General features: G+C 41.4%; 2 long non-coding RNA genes across 2 annotated transcripts; both read left to right on the top strand.

Annotated features, from left to right (window-relative positions):
• The first annotated feature begins 418 nt into the window (after window positions 1–418).
• LOC309711102 lies at window positions 419–1,060 on the top strand. The gene is made up of 2 exons (XR_014277885.1): window positions 419–601; window positions 653–1,060. It is a non-coding gene; the product is annotated as an uncharacterized lncRNA (long non-coding RNA).
• Window positions 1,061–6,990: 5,930 nt separating this feature from the next.
• LOC309711101 lies at window positions 6,991–7,632 on the top strand. The gene is made up of 2 exons (XR_014277884.1): window positions 6,991–7,173; window positions 7,225–7,632. It is a non-coding gene; the product is annotated as an uncharacterized lncRNA (long non-coding RNA).
• Window positions 7,633–16,722: the final 9,090 nt, after the last annotated feature.

Below are 16,722 nucleotides of genomic sequence, written 5' to 3'. Positions count from 1 at the left end.
AAATCAGGGTGGAAAATAAGTATTTGGTCAATAACAAAAATACAACTCAATACTTTGTAACATAACCTTTGTTGGCAATGTCGAGGAGGGAAATTATTTTACTGCTATTGTTAAATAATTGTCATTGCATTAATAATATAATCTGCAGCATGGATATTGCATTCCAAGGTTTAAACAGTGTCTCTTTCAGAAAGACTGAGTTGCAGGCTGACAGGAAGTTGTATGCAGAAGTGAAAGCAGGAAGTTATTTTGAGCAGCAGGCTAAGACGAGGCTTTAACAATGTAACAGATAGCTTTAAGAAGGCCTTAAGCAGCTATGACTATTTTATACACAATGCATATCTGTGCTTATTAAAGAGTTGGAGTTCGGTCAATTAATTGGGGGTCGGAAGCTTTGTTCGGCGCGATGTTCGGACAATTTATTGTGCAAGTGACTTGGAGCCATAGAAGGAATCGCAATACATGCTTACAAAACACTTATATCAGGTCATTTTATATTAAGGTTTTAGTAGAGGTTCTTGATTAAAACATTTATTTAGTAGAAGACATACACATAGTCTCAGTGAGCTTCTGGTCTGGTAAAAGGTCAGAAGTGCAACAGGTGAATTGAGAAAGAGCATTTGAGGACGAGACACAGACAGTAGGTGAAGAGGTGACACAAAGAGCATGTGAGGTCAACACACACACACACACACACTTTAAATTAGATTTATTTAGAGGAAGAGGTTAGTTATGTTTGGCTGTAACTGCAAAATTGTCTTGGTAAAAGAGGAACCGTTTCTTGTTGTCTCGGCAAGAAAGAGGAACAATTCATTTTAAGATAAGAACGGAAAGTACCAAGCCATGAAAATAGAAGATGATTTTCTAGGTGAAAAGTCATGATGATGCTGATCTGATCTATGTATAAAATGTGTCTGTGACGCATGAAGGGGCGTCAGTAAACAAACCCTGATGCTATAAAATATCTGTTCATGCTTTGATTAAGTCGAAGACTACTTCCTGTCTGCGTACAGAGTTGTCTTCCCACGCGTGTATTCATTAAAATCATCGTTTGACTTCACCCGGCCGGATCGGTGTGGTTATTCTTCGATCACCTCTTGTACCCTTCCTCAATATTGAATCTTAACATTTGGGGGCTCGTCCGGTTATTGAGGAGGGAGAGTTGGAGGTTTGGACGGAGAAATCCGGGGTCTTGGGTGGTCTGACGGGCAGACATGAATTCCAGTGGTCTAAGTGAGTGGGCATAAGCCGGCTTATCCAAAAGGTAAGGCACTACCTGTTGAATTATTTCCAAAGTGTGCCAAATTGGACATGATAAAATTTAAGTCTACTCACTGAAGTTACTGGTGGATGTCTGTTTTGATTTTGATGAAAATCTCATGAGTTGAAGCAGTTAGAGTTCTGCTAAGAAGAAATGAAAGTAGTTAAGAGTCTGATAAGAAAAGTTTAAATACTGGGTTGAAGTCCCAAAGAAATTGAGTTAGAGTCTCAAGTAGTTTGGTAGGGAATTGGTTATTGTGTTGGTTAGAGTCCAAATTTGGTCATAAGAGTGGACCTGAGCGGTCATTTTGTGAGTTGGAGTCTCCATTTGACCACTAGGTTGCACCTGCTTCAGTTATACACTTGTTTCGGGTGTTGATTGTTGTTTCAAAGTATTATAAATTATTCTAGAACGGCAGTTCGAGTCTGCTAGGAAGCGCAGTGCTCAGAGGTAACGCTTGCCAATGCAAAGGACGCTTATGCATTGTCCTCGAAGAGGGATAGTCAGTTGGTCACTGTGGAGCTTGGGGCACTCCAGAATAACTAGGAGTTAGAGTCTCCTTACCGTTTGCAACGGTATCTGCGCTTTTTTGGACAGGAGAAGTTGGTCTTCGGGCGTGTAACTTTAACTTAACACTTCAAAGTTTGGGTTGGTTGACGCTTTTAAATTGAGTTAGGGATTTTAGAAATGAGGCCAGAAACAGTTAAAGTCTTGATACTGGTTAATTGGTCGCAAAAAACTCAGGGAATTTATCCGCTGGGTGGTTATGTTAAATTTGTCTAAATTGTGTAGGCGCTAAAGCTGACAGATCTGACAGTAGTTGTAAATATAAGACGTCTTTGTAAAATAAGAGATCTCTGTGTGAAAGGAGTCTGAGGCAATGCTGCTGCTATTTTTAGACGGTGTGTGTGAGTGAAAATGCAAATGAGTAAGCAGTGAACTGTTTAAGCCACAGTTGGTTTTACAAATACTGCTGCAAACATTGTTGAGTGTGTGTTTCAAATGCCATTTATGTTTATTAGAGGACTATAAATAAAGTTTTGAGTTGCCGTAGTGGATGTATAGTAATTGACTGAGTTTGGATGTAGATATATAAATATATTGAGTGCACTGTATATACTTAAGACTAACACATCACTTTCAGTAGTAACTTTTCTCCAGCATTAGTTGCTGGTGTGTTTTATTTTTTCAATCTCTTGTGTGTGCGGTGAGAATTAATAGAGGTTTCAATTTTTGTTTGTTTGTTTTTTACTTGCTTTTTTGATTATGACAAGCATGTCTAAAATACTCTTAGGAAAGTGTGTTGAGTTATATTCCTTAACTCTAGTCACAGTTTAAGTGTGAATGTGGTGACTAGAAGCTTTGACATGATGAATAAAGGTGTGAGAGGTATTTCTTGGGTGATGTAAAGTAGGACGTTTTAAACTTTGAAAGTGTTTTTAATTTGAGAGAGGCATGAGTGATGTTATAAGAGTTTAGTTTATTTAAAAGGTGTGTGTGAGAGGATTATGAAATCATTGTGTGAATGATGCTACATTTTAGGTCAAAAGTTAGTAGAATTACAGAGGGTTTGTAGATTGTAAATACAAAATAAGTTTGATTAGCCTGGAGAAACAGCAAAGCAGTTTGAGCTGCTCTGAGCAGCTGCGTGCGGTGTGTGTGTAACAGGAAATGGTGTGGGTGACAGGAAGTTTGCATGCCCATATAAGGTGATGTGTGAACAGAGGAAGTCTGAGAGAGAAGTGTGTGTGTAGGCAAAAGGCAGAGTGTGTGCGTGAAATAAGGGAGTATTGTTTTTACATCAAGGTTTAGTAGAGCTAAAGTAGAACGTCACAAACAAACAAAAGAAGGTAAAATGAAGAGAGAAAATAATGTGGTTCCCTGACCGGGAGAGAAAATAACTGACAATTACATTAATGAATAGAAAACACACATACACAAAGTGCCATATGTGAAATTATTCTAGGAAGGAGTCAGAATTGAGATAGCTTATTATAGAGATAGTTTAACATAAGATGCAATGAAGGAAGCAGCTTACATTCCTTTAATTCCCAGAGCCAGTGTGTTCCCTCCCCTGCCCACTTGGGCCCCGTATCAGGCGAGTATGGAAGGCTGGATAGCCCATGACGGGTAAGATCCCACCTCGAAACCCTGGGACAACCTAAGGCAGGCACAGTCACGATTACTCTCGGACCTGACGGGTAAGACCGCTGGGCTAGGGTGGAGGTGGAAAGTGGCAAGTGGAGCCCTACCTTCTGGCTGAGGACAAGGAATGCTGCTATTTAAGGTAGGATATCAGAATTTGGGTTAGTAAATTTGGGGAGGAGAAAATTGACTGTTTAAAGGCAAAATTATGAAGGAGTCTGACACACTGTAAAAGCACCATATGCAAATTCACACACACAAACAGGAAATGCATTAAACTTATAAAGACAAGACAAGCTCATGGAGTTTAATGCATAGACACTGATTAAACCTGGCTAAGAACACAAACATAGGCAATGAAGAACAGCTTGCTATTTTGTATGAATGATACAATGGTGTGAATGTTTAATAAAATACATTTGAGTTTGTAATTGAGGAATAGAATAAGCCATATGACAAAGGGAGTTATGAAAACGAAAAAGGGATTAAAGTAGTTTTAAAAAAGAGTGACTTAGGAGTGCTCTCGTACTGAGTGATCAACACTAGTGATCACTGTTGGAAGAAATAAAATGATTTAATGAGTTGGGAATGTTTAAACATATGTTTCTGTTGTTACAGCTTCTTGAGAGATGATTCAGTATGCAAATTAGCTGGAGTGTGTGTGTGACTGTGACTTTCAGGAAGAGGAAGCATAGCAGAGACGAGAAGTGCAGATTGGGGTAGGGAATTTATAGTTTAGTGATTATATGATGTCGTAAGGGGTCTTATGTTGAATTTAAGAGTATAAGGGGGTGATTTTTGTTTGCAAATTGTGTGGTTTTAATGAGACTTTTGGTGTATTGAGGAGGTGAAATTATGTGGTGGCAAGATTTGTGTGTTTAAGGTTGTTGTGGTGATGGGTTGATTCTGTCAGGTAGGTTGTTGTTGTTGTTTTTGTTTTTAATAGGGGGAGTTTTAGGAAACATGGACATGTCTAAAAAATTGGGCCCATTATTTTGTAACAGTGCACTTAAAGAAAACCTGTCAGGTGATTTTGTTTTGTTTTTATGAGCTAACAATCAGCTCTATTTTTCATTTCTGTTTTAAGCAGGCCTGCAACAGTGAATAACGGCGCTGAAAATTCTCGGGAAGAGCAAATATAAGGTGGGCTTCCCAGATTATAATTGGCTGAGGAGAGCTACCTGTGGGGACTGATCAAGGTCGTAAGTCCCTGTAAAAAGGATTTTATGCGAGTCAATCCAGTCCAAAAGCATGAAGAAATATTTTCCTATGGAAAATAAAAATGACGGAGCTCATTTTGCTGAGGGTGGAGAATCTGACGCGGGAAGCTCCACCATTAGCAAATACATGGTGTGACTGCATGTGAGTGAATGTGAGACTGTATGTGAGTGAGGATGAATTAATGTGGACAAACAATTTGTTTTTACCAGAGAAAATTTCTGTTTTGTTTTATTAGGTGGGGTTAGATTATGGGATTATAGTATATTGTTGGGAGAATGCCAAATGCTAAAGGGGAAATATTTTTTGATGTAACTCAGTTATCATTGTTTGAAGAAACACATGACTGATAACTGTTCTGTTTTAAGTTTATTTTTATGACATAGATTGGATCATGAGTGGGGAAAACTGAGCATTTTTAGGTTTGGTATAGTATCTTGACACATGAAATGTATCAAGATAAAGGGGGGTTTAGGGTTTAATAATTTAATTGTTTAATAATTTAGGATCATTTTAGGACCTTTTGGGTTTTTGATCATTTGGATATGGTAAAACTGAAACTGTTATTTTTAAGTTAAGGTTAAAAGATTAAAAGTGAACTTGTCACGGTTTGCGAGGCAAGCCGTGTGGAGTTGTAGAAAAGGACCCAAAAGGCGGCAGCTCTGGCGCAGGTGAATATTTATTTACAACGGTGGGCACAAAACAGCACTGGTGGAAAAAACAACCTAAACTGGGTAAGCTAATAACACAAACCAGAAACGAGACGCAGGGAGACCGAGGGGAAACATGGAATAAACACAAAGAGAGACGAGAGCTCATAAATACACAGAGGGGCACAAGGGGGTAAGAGTCACAAAGGGAAAAAACACTTAGGGAACACCACAACAGGACACCTCAGAAAACCTGGCCTAAATAAGGAGCGAAAATACAAGGAACCAAGAATGCTGGGCCAACATGGCCCAGGACCATGAATCCTGTTTAGAAGATACAATGCCGGTTTTTCAAAGCTGTGAATAAATCTTAGAGGGAAAATTAGTGAGGGTTGAAGGGGTAGAACAGCTTTGATTTTTGATCTTTAGAAGAAGTGGTTATAATGTAGGCTTACACATACAGATATTACATAGGAGGTATTTTTAGGATAAAGGGGGAGCTTATAAATAGAAATGATTTTTATACATATTGCATTTTGTGCTTTTAAAGGAGTTGTGGCTCAAATTTGTCTCTGGAGGGTCACGAGCCTTTGGCTAGCGCTATGATTAGCCAATCTACTGTGAGGATAATATGAGTTCATGAAGGATTGCACACGCTTACAGACACAGAGTTAAGAAACACACATGACAGTATTGATTCCAGGCAAAAGGCCTTAAATTCATTTAGCTTTTAACTGAACTTAAAGAAGGACCAAAGAGGAAGGAAAGCATATATTTTGGTTAGGTCTGATAAACTAGAATTAGGAGGTATGGTTACATTAAAAGGAGCAAAATGAAATAAAAAGGCTATACCAAAACAGGTGATAACATAGGAAATGTGAGGTTTTAAAATGAAGTTAGTGTTAACACATAGGAGTTGTTTCAAGGCAGCATTTAGCTATGATGAAATGTATACAGGAGTAATTGCTTATATGCTTAAACTTAATTGATTAAAGTGGTTGTTTTCTTTTGGAGTAGATTAACTTGCAGCAGCGACAACTTGTGCACAGGATGTTGATGATCAGATAAGGGAAAATAGAGCGAGCAACTGGACGTGAAAGCAGGGCTTAAAGAGTTTAAAGTGATGAGGAACATACATAAATACAAGTCAATAAGTTAAGAGCATAATTAGGATCATGCTTTTGATTAAAGAGTCCCAGATAGGATAAGTTAGGGAGATGCAAGAAAAGGTGTTTTGTTTCCTTTGCAGAAGATCTCGGCGACCACAGGAGGGGCGAGGATCCTGGAGATCTCGAGGTTCGAGACCACCAGAGAAGGGTCTGCGTGAGGACACAATGTATTGTGACCTCTGGTGTTCCAGAGGTCAAAAGGGGGAGTGTCGAGGAGGGAAATTATTTTACTGCTATTGTTAAATAATTGTCATTGCATTAATAATATAATCTGCAGCATGGATATTGCATTCCAAGGTTTAAACAGTGTCTCTTTCAGAAAGACTGAGTTGCAGGCTGACAGGAAGTTGTATGCAGAAGTGAAAGCAGGAAGTTATTTTGAGCAGCAGGCTAAGACGAGGCTTTAACAATGTAACAGATAGCTTTAAGAAGGCCTTAAGCAGCTATGACTATTTTATACACAATGCATATCTGTGCTTATTAAAGAGTTGGAGTTCGGTCAATTAATTGGGGGTCGGAAGCTTTGTTCGGCGCGATGTTCGGACAATTTATTGTGCAAGTGACTTGGAGCCATAGAAGGAATCGCAATACATGCTTACAAAACACTTATATCAGGTCATTTTATATTAAGGTTTTAGTAGAGGTTCTTGATTAAAACATTTATTTAGTAGAAGACATACACATAGTCTCAGTGAGCTTCTGGTCTGGTAAAAGGTCAGAAGTGCAACAGGTGAATTGAGAAAGAGCATTTGAGGACGAGACACAGACAGTAGGTGAAGAGGTGACACAAAGAGCATGTGAGGTCAACACACACACACACACACACTTTAAATTAGATTTATTTAGAGGAAGAGGTTAGTTATGTTTGGCTGTAACTGCAAAATTGTCTTGGTAAAAGAGGAACCGTTTCTTGTTGTCTCGGCAAGAAAGAGGAACAATTCATTTTAAGATAAGAACGGAAAGTACCAAGCCATGAAAATAGAAGATGATTTTCTAGGTGAAAAGTCATGATGATGCTGATCTGATCTATGTATAAAATGTGTCTGTGACGCATGAAGGGGCGTCAGTAAACAAACCCTGATGCTATAAAATATCTGTTCATGCTTTGATTAAGTCGAAGACTACTTCCTGTCTGCGTACAGAGTTGTCTTCCCACGCGTGTATTCATTAAAATCATCGTTTGACTTCACCCGGCCGGATCGGTGTGGTTATTCTTCGATCACCTCTTGTACCCTTCCTCAATATTGAATCTTAACAGCAATAACAGAGGTCAAACGTTTACTATAGGTCTTTACCAGGTTTGCACACACAGTAGCTGGTATTTTGGCCCATTCCTCCATGCAGATCTTCTCGAGAGCAGTGATGTTTTGGGGCTGTCGCCGAGCAACACGGACTTTCAACTCCCGCCACAGATTTTCTATGGGGTTGAGGTCTGGAGACTGGCTAGGCCACTCCAGGACTTTCAAATGCTTCTTACGGAGCCACTCCTTTGTTGCCCGGGCGGTGTGTTTTGGATCATTGTCATGTTGGAAGACCCAGCCTCGTTTCATCTTCAAAGTTCTCACTGATGGAAGGAGGTTTTGGCTCAAAATCTCACGATACATGGCCCCATTCATTCTGTCCTTAACACGGATCAGTCGTCCTGTCCCCTTGGCAGAAAAACAGCCCCATAGCATGATGTTTCCACCCCCATGCTTCACAGTAGGTATGGTGTTCTTGGGATGCAACTCAGTATTCTTCTTCCTCCAAACACGACGAGTTGAGTTTATACCAAAAAGTTCTACTTTGGTTTCATCTGACCACATGACATTCTCCCAATCCTCTGCTGTATCATCCATGTGCTCTCTGGCAAACTTCAGACGGGCCTGGACATGCACTGGCTTCAGCAGCGGAACACGTCTGGCACTGCGGGATTTGATTCCCTGCCGTTGTAGTGTGTTACTGATGGTGACCTTTGTTACTTTGGTCCCAGCTCTCTGCAGGTCATTCACCAGGTCCCCCCGTGTGGTTCTGGGATCTTTGCTCACCGTTCTCATGATCATTTTGACCCCACGGGATGAGATCTTGCGTGGAGCCCCAGATCGAGGGAGATCTGGGGCTATATGCAAACACGCTCTATGCTGTTGCATGCTGGGGGAGCAGGCTGAGGGTCGCAGATGCCAACAGACTTAATAAACTGATCCGTAAGGCCAGCAATGTTGTGGGGATGGAGCTGGACTCCCTCAAGGTGGTGTCGGAGAGGCGGATGCTGTCCAAGATAAAGACAATGTTGGATAACACCTCCCACCCACTCCATGACATGTTGGTCAGTCACAGGAGCTCGTTCAGTGAGAGACTGAGATTACCGAAAAGCACCACTGAACGACACAGGAAATCATTCCTGCCTGTGGCCATCTCCCTGTACAACGCATCCACTTAACACACTGTTTACAGCTACAACTACACATGTTTCTTTTCCAACTATTTATTATAAGTGACTTATGTATGTATGTATGTATATATATGTATATATTGTACTATTCTTAGTTAGCGTATTGTCTGTCTTGTCTTAATGTTGGTTTAAAATGGAGCACTGTAACAAAAAATAATTTCCCCCAGGGATCAATAAAGTATTCTGATCTGATTCTCTAGTGTGAACGCTCAAAGCGGCCGCATGCGCAGAAGAAGACGTCACACACAACAGATTCAGTACCACATACGGACGTGACACAGGTTGGAATTTTAAAATATCGGATTTGCGCCGTTCACACTGTCATACCATGATCGGATATGGGTCGCATAGGGTCAAAGAAGTCAGATTGGATGCGCTTTACCACCTTTTCATCAGTGAGTGCTTTGCTCATTGCCCATATTTCACGGGTTGCAGGTCCCTTTGGGTGGCTGGAATTCAGAGCAACTCAAGCTGGACGGATGAAGAAAGGAAGAAAAAAAACCCTTACTTTTTCTGTATTATTTCACCTTAAACCCAGCCTAGTTTAGGTCCTAATCCTAATTAGACGTTATTTGGACAAACAATTAATCACATGCAAAAATTGGTACTCTTAAAAACACATTTTAAAAACCTTTCCCTAATTTTAACCTTAATTGGACACTATTAAAAATGAATCACAAACAAAAAGTCAGGACACCGGTAAAGTCAAAAACAGTTTCAAATCCATTTTCTAATTCAAACCCTAATTGCACAATATTAAAACATTTGCTTTAAACCCCCGACTGTTTTAATGTAAAAATTTAAATACAAATGCAGGTTAAAATATAAATAATTAAAACACATTAGCTTAAAAACATTTTTTCACTTAAAACCACAAAAGAACAATTTACACAATAGGATAACTATAACTAATACTTGTGTGGAGTAATGTTAAAAACCTAAGAGGAATTGGCAGAAACTGAGGCGATAAAAGGGTCACAGTGAGAGTCGGAGTTGCCAACTTAGCAACTTTGTCGCTATATTTAGCGAGACCCTTAGCGAATTTCTTTCCTAAAAAGCGACTAACGACAAACCTGGGGACTTTTTCTGGTGTTATTGGAGACTTATGTCTTATTGGATGTTTATATGATTAAGCTCATGAGTTTTTCTAGTTCTTTGTTATTAGATTCCCCTTGTGTCTTCCAACCCCTGTTAAGTCTCCCTTGCCCTTCATGTGTTTCATGTCCTTTATGCTGTCAAGTTCATGTAGGCATGTCTGCGTTTCATTATGTTTCCTATTTTATTTTCTAAGAGGTTCTGTGTTTTGTTTTACTCTGTCCCTGTGGCGTTGTTATGTCCACGTTGTGTCTACTGTGGCTTTCTGTCCCATGTTTCAGGTCCCTATGTTCTGTCTTCTCAGTTGCTGTTAAGTTTGCATGTCTAGAGTTCAGTCAGTGTGTTTCCTGTTTTACTTTGAAGGTCCATGTCTCATGTGAGTGATTCTAGTTTTGCTTCCCTTGTCTCGTCCAGCCTGATTACTCCCAGCTGTGCTCTCTGTGTATTTAAGCCCTGTGTTTCTCTTTGTCAGGGTCGTAGTCTCCCTCATGGCTGTGTTTCCTTGCGTGTCAGTTTATCCATGTCCCAGTTTAGTTTAGTTTTCCATGCCATTCTGCAATAAAGCAGCTTTTTGAGTTTAATTTTCTTGTCGTGAGTTTTGCGTTTGGGTCCTTCTCCTGCCTGTACACAGCCGAAACATGACAATTTTTCTTTGTCTAAAATACATCAGTGCACTGAAATGCATCATTCAATTGTTAAATTACTATATATGTGCTACAGTGAGATTTATATTTGAAGGGAAGCACAATGCTATGATTTTACTGTAAAGCAAATTTACCTTCCCTATGGGTATAAATAAAGTTACCTTACCTTATTACAATCATTGCAAACTTAGAAATCGGCTGTCCTTGCAGAGCCTTAACTCCATCTTATACATCCAATTTCGACTGAAGCTGTCTGATGCGGCTTGCTATGTACATTTTGATTGTTAATGGTTAAAAATGTTCTTATTTTGAGGCCGGGATCTGCCTGGTAAGCCTTGAAAAATATACTCAAAACAGGTAAAGAGAAAAGATCTGTTCTCTTAGGTATAAAGTTATGTAGGTGATGCCTAATTTGAAGAAACCTAAAAAAATCTGTTTTGCTTAACTGGTATTGATCTTTTACTGATTGGAAGTCCCTAAGAATTCCCTTATCGTAAAACATACAATATGCCATTAAGCCTTGTCCTGCCCATTTTTTATATCTTACAGCTAACTTATTGGGTAAAAAATCAAAATCAAAAGCGCACCATCTTAAAATCCTAACCTCTTCATTCCAATCATTCTTATTAAGAAATTGTAACCAAAGTTTTAAAGGCAGGTTAATCCATTGGTTTCCTTGATTAATTTGTTTTTTAATGAGTGTCACATCCCCTAAGCTTGCCTGAATTGGAAAATCTCTTAAGGCCACTGTTTCTATTTCTATTTCTTTCCATCTCGCTTGGTAGTCTACATTACACCAACACACTAATATCCTCAATTGAGCTGAAATATAATAATCTTTCAAACATGGGAACCCCAACCCCCCTTTGTCTTTAGCCAACTGAATAGTTTGGTACTTAATCCGTGGTTTTTTCCCCTGCCATATGAACCGCTCTGGAATATTTATATAACATTTTGAGTTATTTTCCAGTGTTAGAAAATCAGCACTGCTCAGTGTTAGTCTTTGTTAATCTTCAAAACTGACTAGGTTACTTTTAAACATATAACACTGTCAAAAGTGTTAATTTAACACTCAACAGTGTTGTATTTAACACTCAGAGGCTCAGAGACTCAGGCGCAGACCACAAGTTCCTTCAAATCAAAAGTGAATTTATTTACAGTGTTCTCCACAGTGAAATATATATACACACACAACGGTGTCTGGGGAAAAGGGGCCGGGGTTCCAGGGTCCGGAAGTGAAAGGGGCAGGAGTCCATGGAGGGGAGATTTCCATACAGCCCTCACAAACACACACAGCTCCTCTTCTTTCCTCTATCACTCTTGCTCACGCTCAGTCACCGTGCACAGGGAAACGGGTCCATGGGAAATCTATACACAGACAGAGAAACAGTTAGTCTCCTGGTTCAGACGTACTCACGAACAAACTTTGCAGAGTGCAGGACGACTGACGCTGATGGCTCAACGATCCAGCGACGAGTAGAGCAGACTCGCCATCTTAAGTAGGACTCCAATTCTCGTAATCAGCGGCAGGTGTGCTGATCATCTCCAGGTGCGTGGGCCAGGAGCGGGAGCCCATACTGAGCTCCGCCCCGGCAGGAGAAAGAGAGAGTGGGAGAGGACGAGAGAGAAAGAGAGAGCAGATGAGAGAGGAGAATAAACAAAACAAAGCGCCTGACTGCTGTCAGCTGGCGAGGTGCGGGGACCATGACAATTAAATCATTTGTTTCCACAGTAAAAAAGAAAAACTGTTAACAAATGCACTTCTAAAATACATACCTTATTTAATTTCCATTATTATTACACCTTTTTTCACCTTTTTCACATGTTTTTGTGCCACAGCCTGAAGAAGACTCTTTAAGAGCCAAAATGTCATGCGGCACAAATTTAATTGACTTCAATTTAATTGGATTGCATTTATTTTGTTTTATACATAAATATTTAAAAACATTTAATTTCTTTGATTTATAATAAATAGGTAATTAAGGTGACACTAAAAAACAACATATTTAATGAATAAATAAGTAAAAACGGACAACCCTGGATGGGTTACTTTGGAGACCAGGATGGATGGAGGTGTGATATGGGAGCCGCCTAGGGCGCACCGACAGCAGCGGGTCACCTGGGGGATGCACCGTGCACGTCCTCCTTCCTTTGACAGAGCGGGGAGGAGTTAGTTTTCATTCCCTGCAGGTTAGCTGTGAGAACAAAAGCTCACCTGTTGTCACATTTAGGAGCACGCTCTGTGAGTAACTTCTAACCTGCAGTGTGGTGATGGACTTGTGTTGCTGCATCAGGTGAGGCACGACTCCTTTCAATGATCCCTGCCACCCGCAAGAGGTTCTGGGTTCAACATGGCTGAAACTCACACAGCTCTTAGTGCCTGGTCTTGTGTGTTTGAGGCAAGGTGACACTGCAGCGTACATGCAGGGGAAGAGGACAGAATCAGCCTTCTTCATGGTTCCTGTTGGAACCCAGGTTACCTCAGCACGTTGGGCAAAAAGTGAGCCTCGGACGGCATCGAGAGCACAAATGTGTTCATGACAAGTGTTTATTAAAAGGTTACTCAGGTGTCCAGACTGGCACTGGAGGACTGGGAGGAGGGCATAGTCCAAGCAGACAGGACACTGGAACTGGCTCACTATCTCCATGTTGGGATCTGTGGTGCCTGAAAGGATGGTTATGGGCTGAGAGGGAGGGTGCTCAGATGTCCCTGTGGGCGGTGGCAGTTAGGCGACTCCTGACCATCGATCTGGATCGATCCCGGGGATGGAAAGTGGCTGGCGCTCCCAGATCTGCAGGGTGGCAAAGAATCGCTGGTGTCCATCATTCCTCTCCTGCTTCTTCTGCACGAACAGGAAGTGGACATGTCTCTTGCCTATGTCTCCATGATGTCATTTCTCTCTATCCTACAACGTTGGTTACAATAACAGAAAAAACACACAAAAAACTAGTCCGAGCAGACCGGACACTGGAACTGGCTCGCTGTCTGCATGTTGGGATCAGCGGTGCCTGAAAGGGTGGGCGGGGGTTGAGAGATGTCAGATGTTCGTGTGGGCGGTGCGGATCGACCATTACTGACACGTCTGTTACCACGGACATCGCACGCTCATATGACGTTGAGACACTCTCACAAACAAAATCACGGTTTAGTAACGCAGTCACCCAGCATGCTTACGGGAAAGTAATCCCTTACATTACTCGTTACTTGAAAAAAGTAATTGGATTACAATAGGCAGAAAACAATAACGAGAATCAAAATCACGAATAACAATAATCAAGGAATATAAAGTAACAGCTGGTCCCAGACCGAGTGTGGTGACTAACACAGAGTGTTCTGATGACATCGTCGATGTTTCCGCTTATTTTAAACGAGCCGTTTGCACGTTGAGCTTTTTCAGTCGTCAGCTGAAACGTGTGTGCTCTTTGTTCTGCTCTGTTCTTGTGTGTTTGCTCTGCTGCAGCGCTGTGCGATCATTCCTCCTCTGCAGTGTAGAGCACACCGATAAGAACACGCAGAGGCGCAGAAGATGGCAACAGGGGAATAAATATGGAGATATGCTGCTGCTGTTTTATTAAACATGAAAGCACAAAGAGAGAGAAATAACATTCATGCAGCAAAACTCTGACACTGTCTAACACCTTGATCAGGTCAACATTTTAATCCGTGTGAATTATCACAGACTAGCAGAGAAACTTGTGATTATCCCACAGAGAGTGCAGATAACAGACAGTAAACATGCTCAGACAGGTTAGCGCTGTGTGTGTGCAGGGCTGATGCTGTTCTGACTCAGAGTCACATGCACAGCTTCATAGTGTGTGTGCAGCTATCAACCATGCAAGCTGCCCTCAGCTTTTAAGCACTTAGTCACTAACGACGTTGGACGGTGTTGAGAATAAAAACTGAGTGATTTATGAGGCATTAGTTACTGGATCAGAACAATGTGTTTTTTATTTATTTGCTGTTTAAGAGATAAATATTTATTTGATTCCTTTTGACGTGTGAAATCATGTTTGTGTGAGCTACCTGAGTATATTCAGCGAATCCTGGCGTTTTAATTAGCTGTGATTCATTTAAGCGGAACCTCATAAATCAAACTGCAAAGCCGAGACCTGAAAAAGACATAATTACCATCAGGAAAGTGTCTCAGGCAGCCGTTTGCACTCTCAGTCAAACAGGAAAACCACACTGAAGGAAAATTAAGCTGCAGGCGGCACTGAGAGGCACCTGCTGCAGACACAGACTCACATTTTGTTCCCTTCATGGAAAATGCCACGAGGAGGAGAAAGAGGAAAGGAGGACTTCAGACAGGAGAAGCACCAAATGTAAATGTGACTGTGCAAAAATGTGCTTTTATTTGCATTGGAAATGTTTTATATGTTACTCAGTGAAAGACTGACAAAGCTGAAAAAACCTGAAACGTGAAGCCGAGTGTGTCGATGGAAAGAACATTAGTGCAGGCAGAAGAGGACACAAGTCCAAAAATGCCATAAAGGAGTAAAAGTTCTCTGATTATGCGCTTCATCAGCGGCGGCTGAGAGCTCGCACTGGGCTGGTTAAAACACAGCAAAACATGCATAGTAAAAAACCCTGGATAACTTGTCCCTTTCCACCGCGTGACACAAACATGAATAAACTGCAAAGAAGACAGGACCAAAACTCCTCCCCAGTGACTGACTGAAGTCACACAGAAACCATCACTGCACAGTGTGGACTCACAGATCTGCAGATCCTGCAGCCTGGCTGCAAGAACCTTGATGGTACAGAACGATAAAGCCACGTTGAGCAGCAGACGGGGCGTGCACGTGTGCCAGCACTGATCCCTCACCTTCGTGCTCCTATTTCAGCCCAACGATAAGTCCGGCTGCCTCTGGACCAGATCCATCTCTGTAAGAAGAACAGACGTTTGTTCCACAGAGACCCCGGCGATGACGTGCCCGGCGGCCTCTGTGTTCGACTTTGCTGCTGACTGAGTGTAATTACATTGCAGATACAGGCTGAGCTCGCTGTTAAAATTCAGCAGGTAAACTTAATTTCACCGACTGAATCGATGCCTTTTTTTATTTGTTGGTCTTTTATTTGCTCTGCTCAGCCAGGACAGATTTTACCTCTCTTTGAAGTTGCTTTCTTAAAAGTTTTAAAGCTAGTCAAAGTTTCTCCTAAAATTGGAAAAAAAATCAAGCCAATGGACTTTTTCATTTTGCAGTGAAAAAAGCTGCAGCTCAGCTCCCCGAGAAGACCATCCTCTATCGCCTCCTTTAGCTCCTCATTAGTCCTCCTCAGTGCAAATCTGTAAGAAGCATCAGGGCCGCGGCGCCGCTGATGCTTGAACCCAAACAGCTTCTTAGTCGTCAATTCAACCGATATTTTCTCTAAGTGGATAATTGAAGTCAGCAGCACAGAATGATTGTACTCTGTTTATCAGAGTCTGTCGCCCTCGCTGTCCGTGAGAGCTTTCCCGACACTTTCCACCGGCCGCTCTCTCTCAGCGGCATTAAACTTTTATCTCAGTCATTACTTTGAGCTCCCAGACTCAAACTGGGACTACTTCCCTGAGTTTTTTAGGTTAGCTTTAAGAGTATTTGCAGAAAGTTTGAGAATGTGGCCCCAGGTGGATCATGAGATAGTGTTTCAGTAAAAGGACATCTCAGGTTTTGCAGCCCCCGTTTGATCTTTTTGACATTGCTCTCGCAGCTTGTGCTCCTCGCATGTAATAATTCTGTTAGACGTCATATTGGAAAGGAAATGGCGTGAGGTTTGACCTTTCGCCCGATGAAGGGAGACCGTAAGCAGCGTTTGGTGGAAATATGTCCCGTACAAACGGAGGGCTGTGCTGGTGCCGCTCCCTTGTACAGAGAGCTTTTTCAAACACAGCTTTGAACTTCCCGCAGCCTGAAAGCAGCATTTATCATGAGGATAAACTCCAGGGGAGGTCTGGCAGATGTGGATGTTTTCCTGGCTGTTGGGAGGTCTGGTGTTTTGATCCCGGGGTTTGGAGCAGCTAATCTTCATATTTGTGAAGTTAAACTGAACAGACACAATTTATTTCTCCCTTTTTAAACTTTAGACAAAGTCTAAATCTCTGCTGCCTTCCTGACATTGACTGGAACA

This window comes from Aulonocara stuartgranti (assembly GCF_965226115.1).
Source record: "Aulonocara stuartgranti genome assembly, chromosome: 7".
NCBI lineage: Eukaryota > Metazoa > Chordata > Actinopteri > Cichliformes > Cichlidae > Aulonocara > Aulonocara stuartgranti.
The sequence above is the reverse complement of the archived record's forward strand: the minus strand, read 5'-3'. Positions and strand labels throughout refer to the sequence as shown.